This window comes from Megascapheus bottae, chromosome 10 (genome assembly GCF_031878675.1).
Source record: "Megascapheus bottae isolate mThoBot1 chromosome 10, mThoBot2.hap1, whole genome shotgun sequence".
Classification (NCBI taxonomy): Eukaryota; Metazoa; Chordata; class Mammalia; order Rodentia; family Geomyidae; genus Megascapheus; species Megascapheus bottae.
The window spans coordinates 3,445,035-3,465,440 of NC_143518.1; positions in this window are offsets into that span (position 1 = coordinate 3,445,035).

Below are 20,406 nucleotides of genomic sequence, written 5' to 3' on the forward strand. Positions count from 1 at the left end.
TCTGTGTGTGTGTGTGTGTGTGTGTGTGTGTGCACACGCGCGCGCTGGTCCCGGGGCTTATATACAGGGTCTGGGCACTGTCCATAAGGTGTTTCACTGAAGGTTAGAGCTCTACCACTTTGAGCCATAGCTACTCTCCTGAGGTGTTGGTAGTTAATTGGAAATAAGGGTCTTGGAGGCTTTCCTGTTCTGGCTGGTTTGAATCATGATCATCATATCTCAGACTCTTAAGTAACTAGGGTTACAGGCATGAACTGGTACCCAGCTTCAATTTGGTCTGTAAATTACTCTATTAGAACAACTTGTGCAACTTAAAATGGGTTTGAAGAACGTAAGAAGAATCTAGCATACATTGGGACATTATCAAAGACAAGGTCCTCAGAAAGGTCATCAGAAGCCAATTTTTAAAAACAAGTAAAATGAAAGCTTTCTAAGATACCTAACTTCCATAAAGACAGCCACTAAATGAATTGGGTTTGTCAGACACAAAAATCATATTCTACCAAACTTAGGTTCCAATCAAAATAGAACTCACTTCTTCTGGTATCTATCTAAAAGAATTGTAGCAGTGTCCATGAGCTACGCAGGAATTATCAGGAATCCGGTCTAGGTACATGAATGTTCTTAGATCATAATTGCACAAGGAGTGATTGCTAACCATGATTGTGACAAAGGTACTTCAGTTAATCATTGCTTGAGGTTGAGCAGAGAAATAGAGGATGAGGAGACAGAGAATTATGATGATGATGAACATCATTATTATTTTATGATAGTCAAATCACGAGGTCTACATCTATGTCACTGTTTATTAAGTTACATTCTTTAATTTGTGCAGCTGATTATCTGTCAGTTACACTACCGTGATCGTTTTTAAAGAGCACTGAAATGAAACATTCAAATCATCTGAGGCCAAGATAATTTTTTAACTCATATATATATATATATATATATATATGAGTTTATTTTCTTAGCTCCCCTTAAACTTGAGCAAATATAGATTTTTGTTCACCTAAAATATTTGTTTGTAATGATTTTTGTTTTTACACATGTCTATAATTAGATTATAATCTTGGCTCTCAAAGTATGTCCAAAGGCTGTAGACGGGATAATGGGTACTGCCAAGGCAGAGTATAAACAAAGTAAATGCCACCACGGATCCACACAGCACATTCTTTTGCTGTTAATTTTAGATAAATGAAATGAATGTGAATGTTGAAGCATCTCTGTCTTTGAATATGGATGCGAAACTTTTATCTAGTGCCAAATACTGAAGTGGAAACTGGCTTTGCAAAGTTGTTTTCAGTTGTAAGATTGCAAGTAGTTAGATTTCCATGGTTGTTAAATATCAACTTCTGGGCATCCTGCCATAATTTCAAGACAGGAAAAATGATTCTCAAAACAGTGTGCTTTGCAGTTCACTAAAATCCCTTAAAGATCTTCTAGTGAGTTCATGAAGTCAGTGGAAAGACAAGTCACAAAAAAATGGGCCTCAATTTTTTCTCATCTTCACACATAGAGCTACAATAAAGCCACACAATTCAACATGACTCTTTCCTGATCTGCATTAATTTCAACCTCAGGCAGAACACAAAGGGGATGATTAATTCCCAGTAGTCACTTTTGTATGTTTTCCTCAAAATATATCAGAGCTTCAAGAATCACACAGAGTTGCTATACAAAGTAGATTTCTACTTCCTACTCCAAAGAGACTAGGTGAATTTCTCTATGACTCCAACCTATTAAAGAAACACAGGAATAATTGCTATACAAATCAAACCTTGAGTGATATAGCTCTCTCCATCAGACTTTATCCTACCTGAGCAGCACAATTTAGTTCACAAAGCTAGGAATATACTATGGCCTTGTCTGATTTGCTTTGCTTTCAAGAGCTTCCTTTACTTCATTGATCTTTGGCCATAGCACACAGAAATCCAGGAAGAATTATTAGAGCATATTCATGGAAATACTGTGTTGATTTCAATTCTAAAACCTCTATCATAACAGCTGTTTACATAAACAAATTTTTGTCTGTGTGAGAAATGTAAGGTCATATCTCTAATATGATTCAGGCCTACAATTAGGAGGCTAAAAAGCAAAGGAACTAAGAGATCATTTAAACAGCTAGTGACATCTAACCAGCCCTCTAGATTACATTTCTATGTTTTTAGTAGAATTTCTTATTTTTAAGGAAAAAAAGATAACGTTGCAGTAGTCTAATGAGTATTTGTCAGTGTGGAGTTTTTAACACTATAGAAGTTTAATCACTGTAAGTGCAAACTTCAGGATCTTAAGTTAAACAAAGATGGTGTAATGCTAGATGTAGACAAAAGCTATGCCTAAAACACAGATGACTTAAATGAAATGCTTTAAATGGAGCCATCTTCAAAACGAAGGTGGCATACCATGCTTGTCCTGGCAGTTCCAAACATGGCTACACCTTACACCCCTCACCTATTGGCCCTCTAGACTACTACAGCCGGTAAAGGGACCAATGTTGGTGACTTCGAGGGTAAACCTTGGATCTGGGAGCTTATGCTCTGTGCATGGTGGTACTGAGGAATCAAACTCAGGGCTTCATACATGCTAGACAAGCACTAGGCTATACTCCCAGCCCGGAGTTATCCACTTTTAACTTGGATCAACCAAAGTCAGAAGCCCTGCACATGCTTAGTGCACAGTGGAGTTGGTATACTTAATAGTTTAAAAACAATCATCATTCCCTTCTTGAATACTTGTTGGTTAAACACATCAATTGAAATATGATGTAAAAATCAATGTTAATAAATTCTTTAAATAAAAAATCATTGAAGAGAGCCATCTTCACTAGCCTGAGAATTAGAATAGTTTACTGTATATTTATATGCATCAACCATAATATCTTCCCTCAATCGCTGTCATTTTTTGCAATTTATGTAGTAAGGTTCATAAGAAGGAATGTCTTAAGTGTCAAATATTCTTTATTTGATATTTATACATAAACCACACTAAAATTCCTTTCAATAAGTGAAAGGTAGATTTCAGAGACAGGGAATTCTAATTAAGTTGGCATAATCAAGACCAAAAGTATTGACATTGCTTCATCTTCAATCATTGCCTCTATAACAATTAATGGTCACAAATTCAAACAGGTTAATTTTACTTGATGCTGAAGCAGTGAAGGGCTTTCCCCAGTATTTAAAGATGTTCTCATAATTAGCTATATGAATCCGCATATAAAACCAATCTTTGACACATGAGGAGATGATATTACTCCCAATCTTGCTGAGAAATTGAACATTAGGAAGTCTAATCATGTCACAGAATGGGAGGAAAATGACCATATTTTTTTAAAGATATTTTAACCACCAGCTGGTTTTACTTAAATTGGGACTGTCCAAAAAATATTGTCAGCCATTTGTGAGCTGAAATTTGATATTAGAGATAAATTGAATTATGGTACACATTGAAAAGCCATGAGACATTTGTTTTGCAATAAATAGATAAGGCAGTGCTATTATTCATTTGTAGCTTTTTTGAGATAAGCTATAAAATCTGCTCTTTCTCCCTTCTTCTTAATGCCAGCAAAGATCATTTTTGTTGCAGGGATGTACTTTTTGGGATTCTCCAAGTATTCAGCTCAAGGCTACCACCCGACCCCTGGGCCTGGGCATTGTTCCTGAGCTCTACAGCTCAAGGCTGCCATCCCTACCCTTGAGCCAAGCCCCACTTTCTGTCTTCTAGAGGTTTATCAGAGACAAGAGTCTCAAGTCCTTTTGTGCCCGGGCTGGCTTTGAACCTTGATCCTCAGATCTCAGTCTCCTGAATAGGTAGGATTATATGGGCTTGAGCCACTGTGCTCAGTGGATTTTTTTGTGTGTGTGTGAGGGAATAATTTGAGTTCAGATAGTCTTAACTGATGCTTAATCTCCTGGTGATCATAGATTTCTGTCAGTGCCTAATGTTACATATTACTAGTAGGAAGGCATACTTACAATATATTCCTAAACATATATGTCAACTAAATCAAATAGGCATACATAATAGTACTTTAAAACTTAATGAAAATCCGGGGCCGGGAGTTTGGCCTAGTGGTTTAAGTGCTTGCCTAGCATGCATGAAGACCCGGGTTCGATTCCTTGGTACCACATACATAGAAAAAAGCTGGAAGTGGTGCTGAGGCTCAAGCGGTAGAGCTCTAACCTTGAGAAAGTCCAAGGACAGGGCTCAGGCCCTGAGCTCAAGCCCAGGACTGGCAAAAAAAAAAAAAAACTTAATGAAAATCCAACTATTTAGGGCAATGACTGATTCATATCATTATTGTAATCTTTTGATCTTTCCTTCTGCTTTTAAATATGCAGATTTAGTTACAGCTGGATGTATCTCCTGGTGACGGTGCAGCTGGTTTGTATTGTACAATAATCTGTGATAACTGATTACACCAATGTTGATAAAGTAATGTTTCCCTGTATAGCTTATATTCCTAAACAAGTTATTGTTTTTCTCAAATGTAAAGACCAGCTAGACCGTTTAGGGGTCAACAACAAGTATTTGGTAATTTAGAAATAATAAATCAGTATTTACAGCTATACATTCAAAATTGCTATTTAAAATTATTTATTATGTCTGAATGCTTCTATTATATTTAAGAAGTTATGTGAAAGAACTGCCATTTCAACAAGGCAATACAGTGCATTTTGATCAATGCTTCCCCTTTCAACATTCCCATTCACCCCTCCCAAACTTCCTCTTCTCCATTTTCTTCCTTGCCATTTAACAAAGAACATTATGCATAGAATTAATATTGTTCTAAATCAAATTTTAAATTGCTTTGATGTAGGGAACAGTTTTATCAGTCATTAAAATGCTCTTAAGCTGAAGAATAGTATATAGTCTCTACTAATACTCAGAGTGATTCATGGCTTAATTTTAAACAAATTTACTATATTAATTTTCCTAATAAATATTTGATTATCAATGCTGATAACAGCAAAATAACTCTGCATACTCAAATTATCTTTAGATTCTCCAAGCTTCAAGAGAAGAGGGAAGTCTGACTGTGACTACTCTGGAGTTGCCATTCACTTGTTTTATTTTTCCTGGTCCTAGGGCTTGAACTCAGGGCCTGGGCAATGTCCCTGAGCTTTTTATATGCTCAAGGCTAGCACTCTACCATTTGAAAATGCTACTTTCAGCCTTTCTGTGATTAGCTGGAGAGAAAGTCTCACAGACTTTCCCCCCACCCCCAGCTGGCCTGGAACCCATGATCCTCAAATATCAGCCTCCTGATATTTGGTATGAGCCACCCGTCTCTGCCATTTACTTTTATCTACTGCAAAGATGTATTTTGTTGCTTAACCACACAAAAATCCAATAGTTTCCCGTCAAGCCAAATACTGTATGTATTAGGCATCTCAGCAAGATAAGCGAGCTCAGCACAATGGCAAATAGTGTTACCTTAGGAATGGATCCTCGACCTCATCCTTCCTTCTCCCACTTTCTATCTGAATGACAGATAAAGTCACCTCGCAGTGCTCAGACTCATTTTTCTCATCTGGAACCTGATAATGATGTTAGCCTCTGTCTCATAGGATAAAAGACAACTAAACCAAATAATGTGTATGGAATCTTAAAGTTCTAAAGTAGGAGAGGCTAGCATGTGCTAGTTATTTAATTTTTGTCTGGCAAACACTGGGCTGGACTTTCAGGATGAGACCCTACTAGTTCTTTTTTTTTTGTCAGTCATGGGGCTTGAACTCTGGGCCTGGACATTGTCCCTGAGCTCTTCAGCTCATGGTTAGTGCTCTACCACTTGAGCCACAGGCCACTTCTACTATTCTGGTGGTTCATTAGAGATAAGAATCCCATAGCACCACCAATTCTTTACCATGAAACCAACCAATTTTGCAAGTATCAGATGAATATCATCATTTCCTTCTCCAAATCATAGCATGGAGCTTTCCTGGTGTGCTACTAAGAGAATCTCTGAGAGATGCACATGTATTCTGTATTTCCAGCATGTGTCATTTGCATAGTGTTAGTGTCCTATTACTGAAACTGGGAGCGTTTTGTCTTGAGGGAAGCCCTAATTTGAATAAAAGCTTAACGAGAAATAATTTCTTATACACTGGTGTCTAACAGCATGTAGAGAAAGGCGTCCGGGGAAATTGCTTTTTCAGTCTGTTCTGTTATAATTGGTTTTCAAGTGTGGTTGATGACTTTCCCCAGAAAGTGGCTGGAAAACACTAATTCATTGCTAGCTCTTTCCTGTCGGAGATAAAATTTGAATTTGTAAGTTCAAATTGAAAAGATCAACACACATTTTGGGTCCAACATTCCCTCTCACCTCAGAAAGGCTATATTTAAAAAAAAAACATTTTTAACAAAGCCAGTGGCTTGGCTGGTGCACGCTGCCATTTGTAGAGGCATACTTGACACTGGGAAATGACTGGGGGGGGGGATGCATTCCACCAAACACAGATCAAAGGCTAGAAATTTCTGAAATTTTGCCTCCTAACGCAAACTAAGGATACTTATTGAGTTATGTTACAAACAAATCTGGACTACATTGAAATTGGGATCAGATGGCCAGAACTCAATGACTCTTCTCAGGGTCTTTGTGAATCAAGCACATGTCCCCTGTGTGACAGCCCAAGAGTCCTACCCTATTGGTTCTGTATTCCTTCCAGGAAGACAGAAGAAAGGACCCTGACTGTATCCACCACTTCCATTTGACTGCCCGTCAAGCCTTGAGCCAGTCTGTGTGGATGGGGCTTGGAAGCAGGTCATTTGTCCATCGTGGTAGAGGCATCATTGTGGCGTAAATACAGACAGGTATCTAGAGACAGACTATCCAGGACTGGATCTCAGCTCTTCCCCTGGCTACCTGTGAGGCCTTGCACTAATGGAATTTCCACTAATCTCCCCTAAATGGAAGCCAAATGCAGCTTTCATCGTTGCATCTGGAGGATGAAAGCAACAGTGAGACTGATGTCATGAATTTATTATGTGGAATAACTGAGTTAGCACACAAGAAGCATTGGAGCCATGTCTGCCACTCTACTCACTCTGTGGGCAATAGCTCTAAGAACAGGGTGATAAGGATGGTGGGTGGGGAGATGAGGAGGAGGAAAAGAGAACAGGAAGGAGCACTCAGGAGGCTGTCACCCACCACAGGCAAATAGTAAGAACACCAAAAAACCACAGTGAGTAGCAAGTTATCTTTCCCTCATCCTGATCTAAACAGTAATGCTTGGTGTTGTTCTCTAATAAGTTGCCACAGCTTGTGGTACTGGGAGATGAAATCAGTACTGAACTCTTTAAGCCCTGCTTTTGGTGTCTTAAATATCAATATGTTGCTTCTCTACTTTTACAAATGAAGCATGGTAGAGATATGGTTTAAAAGTAGACATTTTTATCCTAGCTACTCTTGAGGCTGCGATCTGAGGATTATGGTTCAAAGCCAGCCTGGACAGAAAAGTCACCATGAGACTCTTATCCCCAACTAACCCATTCAAAAACTGCAAGTGGTGATAGAGTGCTAACCCTGAGCACAGAGATGGTCAGAAACAGTGCCCAGACCCTGAGTTCAAGCTCTACAGCTGACACAAAAAAGAGCAAAAAAAATTGACTGCATGGTTCATGCCTATAATGTATAATCTTGACTGCTCGGCAGGATGAGATTTGAAGGCAGCCTGGATAGTAAAGTTCGTGAGAATCTTATCTCAAATTAATTAGCAAAGGCCAGAAACAGAGTTATGTTCCAAGTGGTAGAATAGTAGAGCATCAGCTTCAAGCAAAATAGCTAATCAAGAACAGAAGATGCTGAGCTCAAGCCCCAATATTGGCACACACACTAAAGAGCAGAAAGTTTTTATGTTAGCTGGGTGCTGGTGGCTCAAACTTTTAATCTTGGCTACTCAGGAGGCTGAAATCTGAGCTTTAATGCCAGACAGGAAAATTCATGAGACACTTATCTCCAATTAACTACTAGAAAACTGATAGTGGAGCTGTAGCTGAACGAGGTAGAAGGCTAGCACTGAGCAAAAGAAGCTCAGGGACAGTGCCCAGGCCTCAGGTTCAAGCCCAAGGACCAATCAAAAAATAAAGTTTTCTTTTTTTTTTGGTTGGTCATGGGGCTTGAGTTCTGGCCCTGGATGCTGGCCCTAAGCTCTTCAGCTCAAGGTTACTGCCCTATCCCTGAAGCCACAGTGCCACTTTCGGTTTTCTAGTGGTTAATTGGAGATAAGAGTCTCATGGACTTTAATGCCTGGGTTTGGCTTTGAACTGAGATCCTCAGATCTCAGCCTCCTGAATAGCTAGGATTATAGGCATGAACCATTATGTCCAGCTAAAAATAAAGTTTTGATCTTGTAAATCTTACAGATAAGTACATGATGAAAGGAATAAGACTATAGACACACTATGCTATAAACTGTAAATTTAATGAATGGTTATATAGCAATATGGGCTTTGATGAGTTTCCTATAGTATTTTAAGTTATTAAAATATGGGAAAGTAGATGAACACAGGTGCAATTTCCTGCAATGTTTACTACTTAGGAGGCTGAGATGTGAGGATGAAGGCTTGAAGTCAGATCCTAGAGATTCTTATCTCTAGCTAACCAGAAAAAAAATGGAAAATGTTGCTGTGGCTCAAGTGGTAGAGCATCAGCCTTGAGCAAACAAACAAACAAAACCAACTCAGGCTCTGAGTTCAAACCCCCATACTGGCACACACACAGAGAAAATACCAAGACTAAGCACAGGCAAGCCTGGGGTAGAATCTATATACATTAAAAAATAGTAATTTTACAGCCTACACACTTTTTTCTGCATAGAACAATGAAAAATCAGATCTAAAGGGGTGGAAAAGACAAAGTGGAAAGAAAGGAAGGAGAAATTCAAAATAAGCCCACTCCTGGTTAAAGCAATGGAAATATGGCACTAACAAAGACTTCCTATTCAACACAGAGTGAGAGCTGGCAGAGGCGTCACGGGGCTGTGGGTGTACTCAGCTGTGCAGAGCTGATTATAGAAGATGAAAGGGCCAGGCAATTTATTTCATCTCACACTGAAACACTGCTGACAACTGAAAGTGAGGACAGAAGGATTCATTTGTTCAACTTCTGTTCTAAAAAACAGACTTCAAATAATACCACAGAGAAAAAGGAGGAAATGCTGTGCTATAATGAAATGTCTTCTTCTTTAAAAAAAAAAAAGTCTAGTAGCAGCATTTGTATTTTGTAGGTGGGATTGGGAGGCAAAGGGCTGTCTCTTTTCATGGTTGTTATCAATTTCAAGAAATGTAATGTACAGACCCAACCAGTCAGGATCTGCCAGGCCAAGTTCATCTAACCTGACCATAGCTCCCGAGCCCCAAGATGATTCAGAATGAAAAATTCCAACACTACAGGGTTCCAGTACTTGTAAGAAGTTGAAAATGAGAATAATTTTATGCTGCAAGTGAATAAAATACAAAGTAGAGCATGCCTTTTAAATTTTATAATCCTGGGCATTTTAGAGTTGTAGTTGAACAAATCAGATTTTCTTGACTTATCTACGTTTTTCTGTTGGCTTGCAGTTTTGAAAGAAATTGTTACCCTTCCTCTTCCAACGGCATATTTAATGCCTGAGAATGAGAAATATTTTTCCAGTTCAAAGACTCATATAAATTATTATGAAACATAATCTACCTGGGAAGGTGCTTTTAGCCTCAAAGATATATAAATACAAGTGTCTCATACTTGGTAGGCTAGTAGTTATTTATGAGTAATACACAAATACAGAACCAAATGTTAATGGAGAGGATAAAGAAATGAAACTTGCCTGCTATCATTACAAGTATCTATAACCTGAGTATATCATTTTTAAGCAATGATGACTTTCTTCAGGAACTCCATTAAATGATTGCTTTGTTGCTTTGTCATTTATATCAGAAATTCAGTTAATTTCTCAGTTTGAAATGTAGGTTTTCTTTGCAAGAAATGACCTGAGCAATAAAAAGGGAAAATATTATGGCTAAAATAAATTCTCTAGCGCTTTTAGCCAGCTCAGTAACCATTAAATTTAATAGTTCAATTTTCAATGGTAGTTTTGGAACTCCTGTTGTGTGGCAGGCACAGTTTAGGAACCAGGAATAGTACTATGAGGCCTCTGTGTGAAGCTGGGTACCTTTACTTGTGCATAATTGATCCAGAGTCACCATCCATGTGGCCTCTGAAGCCGAGGTTGATCAGCTCACAGTCTTTCACAGAGTCTCCCACCTGTGCATGAACTGTATTAAAAGCAAATCACAACGGGTAAGTTAGATAGTAGCTGTGAATTTAATTAGAAAACTAACATGGATAAGACCCTACAGGTTTATTAGGAGTAGAAAAAAAGCCACATAATAAGAGATTTGGAGAAATCCGAATTATTTCTTAAACCCAAGAGTTCAGGGCCAGCCTGAACAATACAGTGAGACTCTGAAAAGAAATAAGAAAGCAGGAAAGAAGGGAGGGGGGGTGGGAGGAAGGCTTGTGAGAGCAGTGTAAGGTAAGAGAGGGGAACAAGAAAGGAAGGAAGGGGAAAAGATGAAGAGAAGAGGGAGGGAAAAAGAGGGGAGGAGAGAAAGACTTAGGCTGAATTGGAAATGATTAGGACCCAGCCTGGGGAAGAGCACGTTCTTCACAGTGGGAACACAAGAGTACATTTGAGATCAGAGAGAAAGCTAGAGCAATCTAAGTGCTTGCCAGGAAACAGAGAGGTTGAAGCAAAGTTATAGCTACAGGAAGGGACCAGTTTTCAGAGGGTGACAAGTGGAGGAGTTTGGTATGTGTCCTAGGATTAAAGGAAGCCCTAGAAAGTCCCTTCCAATCTTGGGAGTGGAGGGAAGGTTTGGATGACATGGGAACCCCAGCACCCAGGTTCCTGGTCCTGTCCTAGATGGTTCAAAGCATCAGATGGCAAGAGCTAGAGGTGAGAACAGAATGGAGATGTGTTTAATTGAGTAGAGATTATTTTAATGAGCTTCTTATTAGAAAAAAATCACACAATGCAAACATTACAGAAGGAAACTTAAGCTAAGGGTGGTATAGATTTATTTGTCTGGCTGAATAATAATTAAATAAACAAAAGAACTCAGACACCAAATTGGACATTTTTCCTTAGATAAAATCAATTAGGATGAAACCAAATGGAAGACTGAGGATAGTCTGAAAAGAATCTGTTTTAATCAGTGGCCATGAACCAATGGGCTTGGCTTCAACATGTCTTACTTGGTTATATAGAGTTAAAAATTACATATAACAATGAAGGTAATATAGAGCATTTAGCAATGTCCTACTATTGACTATAATTAGCTATATTTTATATTAAATTATATATAACAAAGGACATAGAAATATAACATTTATATAAGCTAACATTTATTATAAAAATACCTAAGATATTTATAAAGTAGATAAAACATATATTCCTGTAACTGCTTATATAAGGTCCATACATGAATAAATAATAACTAGATTTCAGTCATTCAATAGAATACATCATTTAGTTGAAATTGTTGGCATTTTAAGATAATTTGAATAATTCTCTTGTTTACTATAAAATTTAATTCTGTTTGACACAAAGGATGCAATTGTTAATAACTAAAATTGCATATGTATGCATATGTGCACACATAGATATACATGTGAAGTATTAAAATTAGCAACTCGATTCTGATGTATAACACATTTATTCTTTGTACCAGTAATGAGGCTTGAACATGGGACCTGTTTTCACCAAAGGCTGTCTGTTACTTTACTACTTGAGCACATTGCCACTTTTGTCTGCTTTGATTAATTGAAAATAATAACCTCACAAACTCCTGTCTGAGCAGGCTTGTAATTGAGTTCCTCAGATAGCAGCCACCTATGTAGTTAGAATTACAGGTATGAACCACAGGTGTCTTGAAGCATAGAATATGTTTTAAAGACAAAGTAGGAGCCTCCATGATTCATGTGATTAACAAGACCAGAGGCGGGGCTAGCAAGCAGTACTTCCTTGATGCTGGATCAATTCTCGGGCAGCAGGTACTCTGTTCATCCTAAAACTAGTTGCTACTACCTCCCAACTACATGTTTCCTCCCCACTAGTCAGAAGAAAGAGTGAGTTCCACTCAGAATTCCATCAGTTCTGAGATTAGACTACCATATGTCATATAGGGTCTCATAGATCTTGGCTTTTGCTAGAGTCAAGAAACAGGTTGATGCTAATCGAGTTAGGTCAGGGCTAAGATCATAGGATCTTAGTTCTGATCCTATCTTGTGTCAGTAGGATATGCCTGGATGAACAGATAAAAGGTTATTTGTATCTGAAGTTGCTATTTCTACATGTAATGCATATCATATATATATAATCACAAACATGTAATGAATCCTTTAAAGTTACCCTTGGAAGTGGCTCTACTTTATATACCCATCAGAAATGTATGGGAATATCCACTTTCTTACTAAGGCCTGATAATATAATATAAAAGATGGGGTAGTGTTAGAAGTATACATTCAGTTTGAGGCATTTCTTTGCCTAAATATAACTCAAGTTATGAAGACTGTAAGAGCCTGAGTTCAAGTCCTAGAAAATACACACACACACACACACACACACACACACACACACACACACACACACAATTGGCAGGTGGAAAATCAGGTTTATTCATATTTCAAAAATTCATTGAATTGAACATTTAACAATATACACTCATTTTTGTCAATTAAATCTTAGGAGAGTTATTTAAAATGGATAACTCTCAAAAGGCAAGTAGGATAGAGAAAGATAGGTAAGTTACAATGAGCTTTGTTGTCAACAAATAAGTTTTTATACTTCTTTTTAATTTATAAATTTTGGCCATGTTTCTTAAATATTTTTTGTTAATACAATTTTTGTTCTTTTCCCTCATTTATCATTTCAGTTTCATGGGTGTTAGAACTCTTGATATGCTCCTCAAATAAAAAAACCAAGCTGAGCTGGGTACTGGTGAATCACACCTGTAATTATAGCTACTCAAGAAGATTGCAGTTCAAAGTTAGTCTGGGGAAGAAAGTCTGTGAGAATCTTACCTTCAATCAGCTGCCAGAAAACTGGAAGTAGCACTGTGATTTAAAGTGGTAGAGTGCTATCCTTGAGCAAAAGAACTCAGAAAAAGGGCCGGGAGTTTGGCCTAGTGATAGAGTGCTTTCCTAGCATGCATAAAGACCCGGGTTCAATTCCTCAGTACAACATCCATCAAAAAAGCCAGAAGTGGTGCTGTGGCTCAAAGTGGTAGAGCTCTTTTTCTCTCTGAATTTTGGCTATTTATTTTTATTATTTATCTTCAAGTTTACTGATCTTTTCTAATTGTTTAATTTTAGAAATATGACTGACAGGGATTTTTTTATTTCTAACATTTTTATTTTATTAGTTAATTAATTGATCTATTGGGCATACTGAGATTTGCACTCAGGGGCTGGTTGCTGTTGCTTATCTTTTTCATTCAAGACTTAGTGCTCTATCACTTTAGGAACAAATACACTTCTGTCTTTTTTGCTGGTGAATCACAGAGTCTTACAGATTTTTCTGTCCAGACAGGCTTCAAACCTCCATTCTCAGATCTTAACCTTTTGAGTAGTTAGGATTACAGGAATTACAGACATAAGCCAGCAGCGCCTGCTAATAGTTTCTATTTTCTACTATCAACTCCATCTGTCCACAAATTATATCTATTTTTACCTTGGATTGTTGGAAATATTTGCAATGCATGTGCAGACTCTTATATTGACAAAGGCTCTGGGTAAATTTTCTTTCAGTACAAATTACAAAGCACTTTTGACTATGTCATTTGGGTCTGAATGGATAGCTCTCTTGTTTAATGTTGTGGTAGTTTCAGTGAACTATTCAGAACACAAGCCCTCTATTCTATATTAAACCCTGGCAATCATTTATTCAATATATACTGGATATACAGTTTGAAACATGAACAGAATTTAAGAGTTCTGTAAGTATTAATACCATTGCAAAATGAAATGTATCTGCTATTGTATTTTTCAACAGATTTAATAATTAATTTAGTTATTATATTACTACTTAGTTCATAAAAATAAAGTGACAGGAAGTCCAGCTGTACCTTTGAAATGACTTTCTATTTCATAAGGCTGTATATACAAATTCTGCTACTAAGTTCAACCTCAGTTCTTGCATTTTGAGACAAGAGTCCTGTTATATAGTCCGTGCTGGCCTCGTGTTTGCAATCTTCCTGCCTCTGCCTCACAAGTGCTATATTACCACTCTCGGCCTCATTACCTTTCTTACAGTAAGTGTTTGGTGCATACTTTTCTGTTCTTTGAATTTAGTTTGTTTATATTTAAGATTTGTTATATGTTAAAAATGCTTTTTATAAGCAAGAGGTAAGTGGGTCTTGCTTTTTAGCAATCTGATTTTTTTTCTTTTGAATAGAGTAGTCCATTTTCACTTCCTGTAATTATGGACTTATTTAATTCAGTTTAATCCTATCATTTGGTATCTGTCTTCTAATTGTCTTACCTGTTGTTTGATAATTTATCTATTCCTATCTTCTTTGGGGTAATTATGTGATATATAATATATATATTATATTTACAGTGTATATGACTCATATATATATATATATTAGCCAGTTAAAGACTTTTTAGCAGTACTTCCTTGTGTGAGCCTGTGCATGATTTAATGGTTACCCTCAATATTACAATATTCCTAATTATCACAGTATCTCTTTAACATGATTATAATATGAAGATTAATCCAAGAGCTATATAACAGTATTGTTTCATTTAGTCTCTACTGGACTTTCTATATTTTTATCCTATATTCAAATACTATACACCTACAGCCCATTGTAATTATTTTTATTTTATATAATTAATGATGTTCTAAAGAAATTCAGCAATTTCATGAGTCTGGAGAAATTAAATTAAGGCTCAAGAGTAGCAAAGAGCTATTACCTGATAGTCCAAGATGATGATAGTTCAAGATAGACGAAACTTCAAAGAATTGAGCCTAGCAATCTGAGATTCCTTTCCTCTGTGGTATCTACCAATTTGTACATGGGGCAGACTGTAAAGTATAGAAGCAAAACAGAATGAGATTAAGAATCTAAGGATTTGTGTCAGTTTTGTGATTATGGAGAGATAAAAAGTAGATTAAAAGACCACCAAAAGTATGGGCTTCTGATAAAAACCTCAAACATTGTATTGAACCCCAAAAGGGCTACAGCCTGAATGTGGTTAAGCTAAAAACAGACTAGCCTTAGAGAGACTGAAACCCAGCTGTGAGGAACCTCAGTCTCAGTGAGGCTTAGAGTAATCCATTCTTGTGCTAATTACCTCCCAGAAGCTAAAGAAATTCTCTCTAGAGAAGAATGTTATTTTCTAGAAACTCTATACTTTTTACACGTTATTTCTGATTCATTTTTTTCATACAATGAAAAACATAAGAGGAAAGAAGCAATAAAATATGATCATAGACAGTCCAACTGATAATTTTCAAAGCTTATACAATTTGAAGAATATATGATAGATGACAAGAGATCAACCAGAAAATTGGAATTCATATCAAAATGGAAATTATAAAATTAAATTATATAGCCTGAGTAATAATAGAATGTTTAGGTATTAATTAAAATATCTGAAATTGAGAATACAATAGAGACCCTCTAAAATTTACCAGAACAACTAAAACGGAAGTTACTTCAGCTGGGTGTCAATAGCTCACATCTATAATCTTAGCTGCTCTGAGGCTAAGATTTGAGGATCACAGTTTGAAAACAGCTCAGGTAGAAAAGTCTTTAATATTCCATCTCCAATTAACCAGTAAAATGCTAGACTGGAAGCATGGATCCTTGAGTTGTAGAGTACCAGCCTTGAGCAAGCAGATGACTGAGACGAGAGTGTCAAGCCCTAAAATCAAGTCCAGTACCATAAAAACAAACAAATAAAGTTAGTCACAAGGACAATGCAGTAACAGTGTGAGAAAATTAAAATTATTGTACATGGGTGTAAGCTGGGATGAAGTCATTCTATGAGGGCAGACATTCCAGTGGCATGTTTCTGCCTAGCTGTCTGTGTCTCAAGTCACGCTGGTCCAGCCTGGCCACTAATGTCAATCCTATTCCCCATTCACAGAGCAGTTCCCCATCTTCTTGCAGGCTCCCCTCTTATAAATACCCCTCCTTAACTTAATCGCAGCTGCTTCTCTCTGTCCTGATGGAATCAGCCTGCCAGTTTCCCTGGCATTAAACTTTCCCTCCTCTCTTGGACGTATGTGGGATGCTTTACGGGGTTGAGACTGGTGCCGTGACTCGGATCCTGAGTTCCCTGTGTGACTTTCCTCCTGGCTTGGGGAATCTAAGCTGACCAGGGACCCGGTGCTAGGTCCAAGCCCACCTAGACAACCTCTGAGAAGACTTTCTCCGGACCATGTGCCACGTCCTGCATTCAACACATTCAGATCCACCCCCCCACCCTTCAGTGATGAGTAACTGCCTGGTAAGGACTCAGAAATTACACAAACTCAGGGCTGAGTTCTGAGTCCAGAAGGCCTAGTCTGCCAGTTGGTCATTGTAGGCTGGGGATTCAACAACGTGTTAGGGACCCAACAATTTCAGGTGACGACCCCTCTTGCTGCTTGCTCCCTCTATTAGTTGATCTGAGATTCCTCTAGGGACGCTGGTGGAGGCTCTAGCATCAACTCTGCACTCTCACTGTTAGTGGCATCCAATCTAAAAGCCCAGCCGACTCAGTTCTTGGGTATCTGCTTGCTGCTCCTCTTCATCCCAACAGCTATCGCAAGCACATGGGAAAATGGAGTGAGATTAAAAACAAACAAGAAAAAGCACAACATCCAAACTTTGTCTTTTCTTCACTCTCAATGAATCCTCCCATTCTGTGTTTTCCACCACAGATTCTCCCTCTCATTCATATTCCCCCTCCTGTCTCTCGCTCTTTCTCTCTCTCTCTCTCCCTCTCTCCCTCCCTCCAAACTAAAAATCATCTCTTTCTCTCCAAGCTGAAAATCACTTGCCATTAAATTGCCTCCATCCCAGCCAAAATTTCTACATCTAAATGGCTAGTGGTCAGATTATCTTTGCTGAAAAGCAAGCAACATATCTCCTTCACTCAAGTTTACCAAGCTGGCAGCTTAGCAGTTTATCACAAACTGCTGAAGGTCACTGACAACCTTGAGGTTTATCACCAGCTATACCAAACTGCTGCATCAGCTAGAAAGCTTGCTAAAAAAGCTGTTAATGAGATAAGGAAGCAGAAAGGAAAAGGGATGTGTTGAGTTTTATAAGACAGAGCTTATAAAACAGTATAAAGATTTTGGAAAGAGAATTGAGGAAACAGAAAAATGGTTTCCGTGAGATTAGAAAGGATTTGGAAAGTAAAACATCATTTTCCATATTTGCTCAGAAGGGAGGAATTGAATGTTTGCTCAGAGAGGAAAAATTAAGACAAATCACAGAATGTTAAGTAAGTTTCAGATGGGGTATATGTTGAGTTTTAAGACAGAGCTTATATTTGTAAAAAATCTAGTGGCATCTACAATGCTGTAGGGGGCCTGAGACCACAGCTACATCTTATGCCCATCCCCTGGCTAATACAGAGGCATTTGAGGCCTTGAAACTCCTCAGTCAAAAATAAGATTGTTCATCTAGTCCACCTAACCTTGTCAGTCTTTTGTCTGATAACTTAGATTTCTCTTTACCAGCTCTCACTCAGGGCACCACTGTTGAACAGGTCAAGGCCAACCTATTTTAGCAGGCAAACTGGAGACTTCATTGCCCTGCCTTGCTCAGCACAGATCTGAACCCTGAGAACTCCAGAGACTCCTCGTCACCCCACGCCAGCAGGAAGTGGCCAGAAACGAGCATTAGGTCCATTGGCTTTAGTGGCTTTAGGGCTTCATCTCTGCTAAGACCCATTGCTTCCCACCTAGTGCCACTCCTAGGCCTTCTAACTGCCTTTCTAACACTGGCAGTTTTGCTACCCTGTCTCTTTACAGGATGTGCTTCTGAAACAAGCCAGAGCCTTCACCAACTAAAATGTTAACCAGATGCTCTGCACAGTGAGCACGGAAGCTAGAGTCAACTTTCCATCCACGAGTCTGATGGATGCCGAGACCCTTCAGGAGGCTACCCCGTAGGATCATTGCCCTTTATCAGCAGGAAAGAGCTCCAGAAGATGAACCACTGTCCCTTATCCAGGCCAATAACAAACAATAAAAAAAAGGTGGAATGTTAGCTAGGGTGAAATCATTCCATGAGAGCTGACATTAAAGTGGTCAAGGTTCTGCCTGGCTGTCTGTCCCAAAGTCACCCTGGCATGGCCTGATACCTTGACTGGCCACTCATGCTAACCCTACCTCCTGCTTACATATTCTTGCTATAAATACCCCTCCCGAGCTTAATGGTAGCTGCTGTTCTCTGTCTTAATGGAGCCATTCTCCCTGACATTAAACTTTTTCTCCCCTTATAGATGTGTGCAGTGTGCTTTTATCCAGCTGAAACATCTAACAATAGGCATAACCAATTTAGGAAAAGATAAGGCAGTTCTTTTTAAAACCAAGAATGTGTTTTTCTAATGATCCAGCAATTTTACTCCAGGGCTAACTAGGAGAAAAGAAAACCACACAACACAACAAGGCTTGTATATTTTATCTGACCTGCTCATAGTAGCCCCAAACTGGAATTGGTTTAGTTTGTCATCATCAGAATGAATTAAAAATAAACTAGGAGATACTGAGACAATAAAATGCTACTCAGAAATAATGGATAATGAACTGTTTGTCCAACATAGATGTTCCTCTAGTTCTAGAGAAAGAAGAGAAAGAAAATAGACTGATATTTTTATAAAGATGATTCTCAGGATTTTTCAAAGCAGATGAGATACTTTAAGTGACATATTCACTAAATGCAATGAACTGCAATCAGGATAAATAAAGGGGAACAATAGATACATTCAGTTTAACTGTTGGAAACCAAGGAAAAACTATAAATTCAGGGGCTGGGAGTTTAGCCTAGTGGTAGCATTCTAGTCCTTGCCTAGCATGCATGAAGACCTGGGTTTGATTCCTCAGTACAACATTCATAGAATAAGCTGGAAGTGGTGCTGTGGCCCAATTTGATAGAGCGCTAGCCTTGAGAAACCCAAGGAAAGTCCTTAGTTCAAGCCCCAGGAATGGCAAAAGAAATAAATCTCAATAAATTCAGTGAAACAATATGATTGAGAGCTGACTTCTTAACAAGACAGATGGAAACCAGAAGCGAAGGGAATGATATCGTTAAAGTGACATACCTGGGTAGAGAGATTGTGTGCCAGCTTCTGGTATAAACCTTTTACAAGTATTGTTCCATACCAACCTCACAGCACTCTAATGAGGTAAAATTAACGTTTCCATTTTACAGAAAGAAACTGGGGTTTTAAAATTATTGGTATGTAATCAGAGAGCTGATAAAGAGTTACTTTTTTAAGACACTATTCCTAGTGTTTTGATGCTTCCTGTCTTTATTCTCCACTTTTTTTTCCAAGTCCTGGGCTTGAGCTCAGGGCCTGAGCACTGTCTTTGGACTTTCTCAAGGCTAGAGTTCTACCACTTGAGCCTCAGCACCACTTCTGGCTTTTTTTCTATGTATGTAGTACAGAGGACTCGAGCCCAGGTTTTTGTGCATGCTAGGCAAGCACTCTACCACTAGGCCAAATTCCCGGCCCTGTTCTCCACTTTTATGAGCCTTAGTCTTAAAGTTCCCTGGTTGGACAGCCCTCTACGAGTTCTTTTTGTTTTATTTATTTATTATTGTAATGTATAGAGGGGTTCCAGTTATATTGGCCAGATAGTGGGTGCATTACTTCTCACGCATTGATATTTGTTCTCATGTTTTTGTCCCCATTTCCCTCCCCTCATCCCTCCTAATCATCTTGTCTTACCCACTTTCCTTTGCTATTTCAAATAATCAAATAAATGTATATACAATATATCAGGTAACAAAGTCAGATACAGTAACAATATGAGATTGACCAAAGGGCAACAAAGGAGAAGAGAAATAACAAAGTACATTAAGAACAACAGTCACACAAAATAAGGCTCTTGTTTCCATATCCTGGAGATCCTTTCATTTAGCCTCATCCTATATGACCTTATATATCTAAGTTTTGCACTACTGTAATCCTCTACTAGGAGACTCCTTGATGTGTACTAATTATTACAAATGAGGGAAATCATAGAGCCTATGTTTCTTTGGGTCTGGCTTATTTCACTTAATATGATTTTTTCCAAGTCTTTCCATTTCCTTACAAATGGGGTGGTATCATTCTTTCTGATGGCAGCATAGAATTCCATTGGTATTTATACACAATGGAGTCTTCTACTAATTCTTTTGGTAAGGGCAATCTGCACA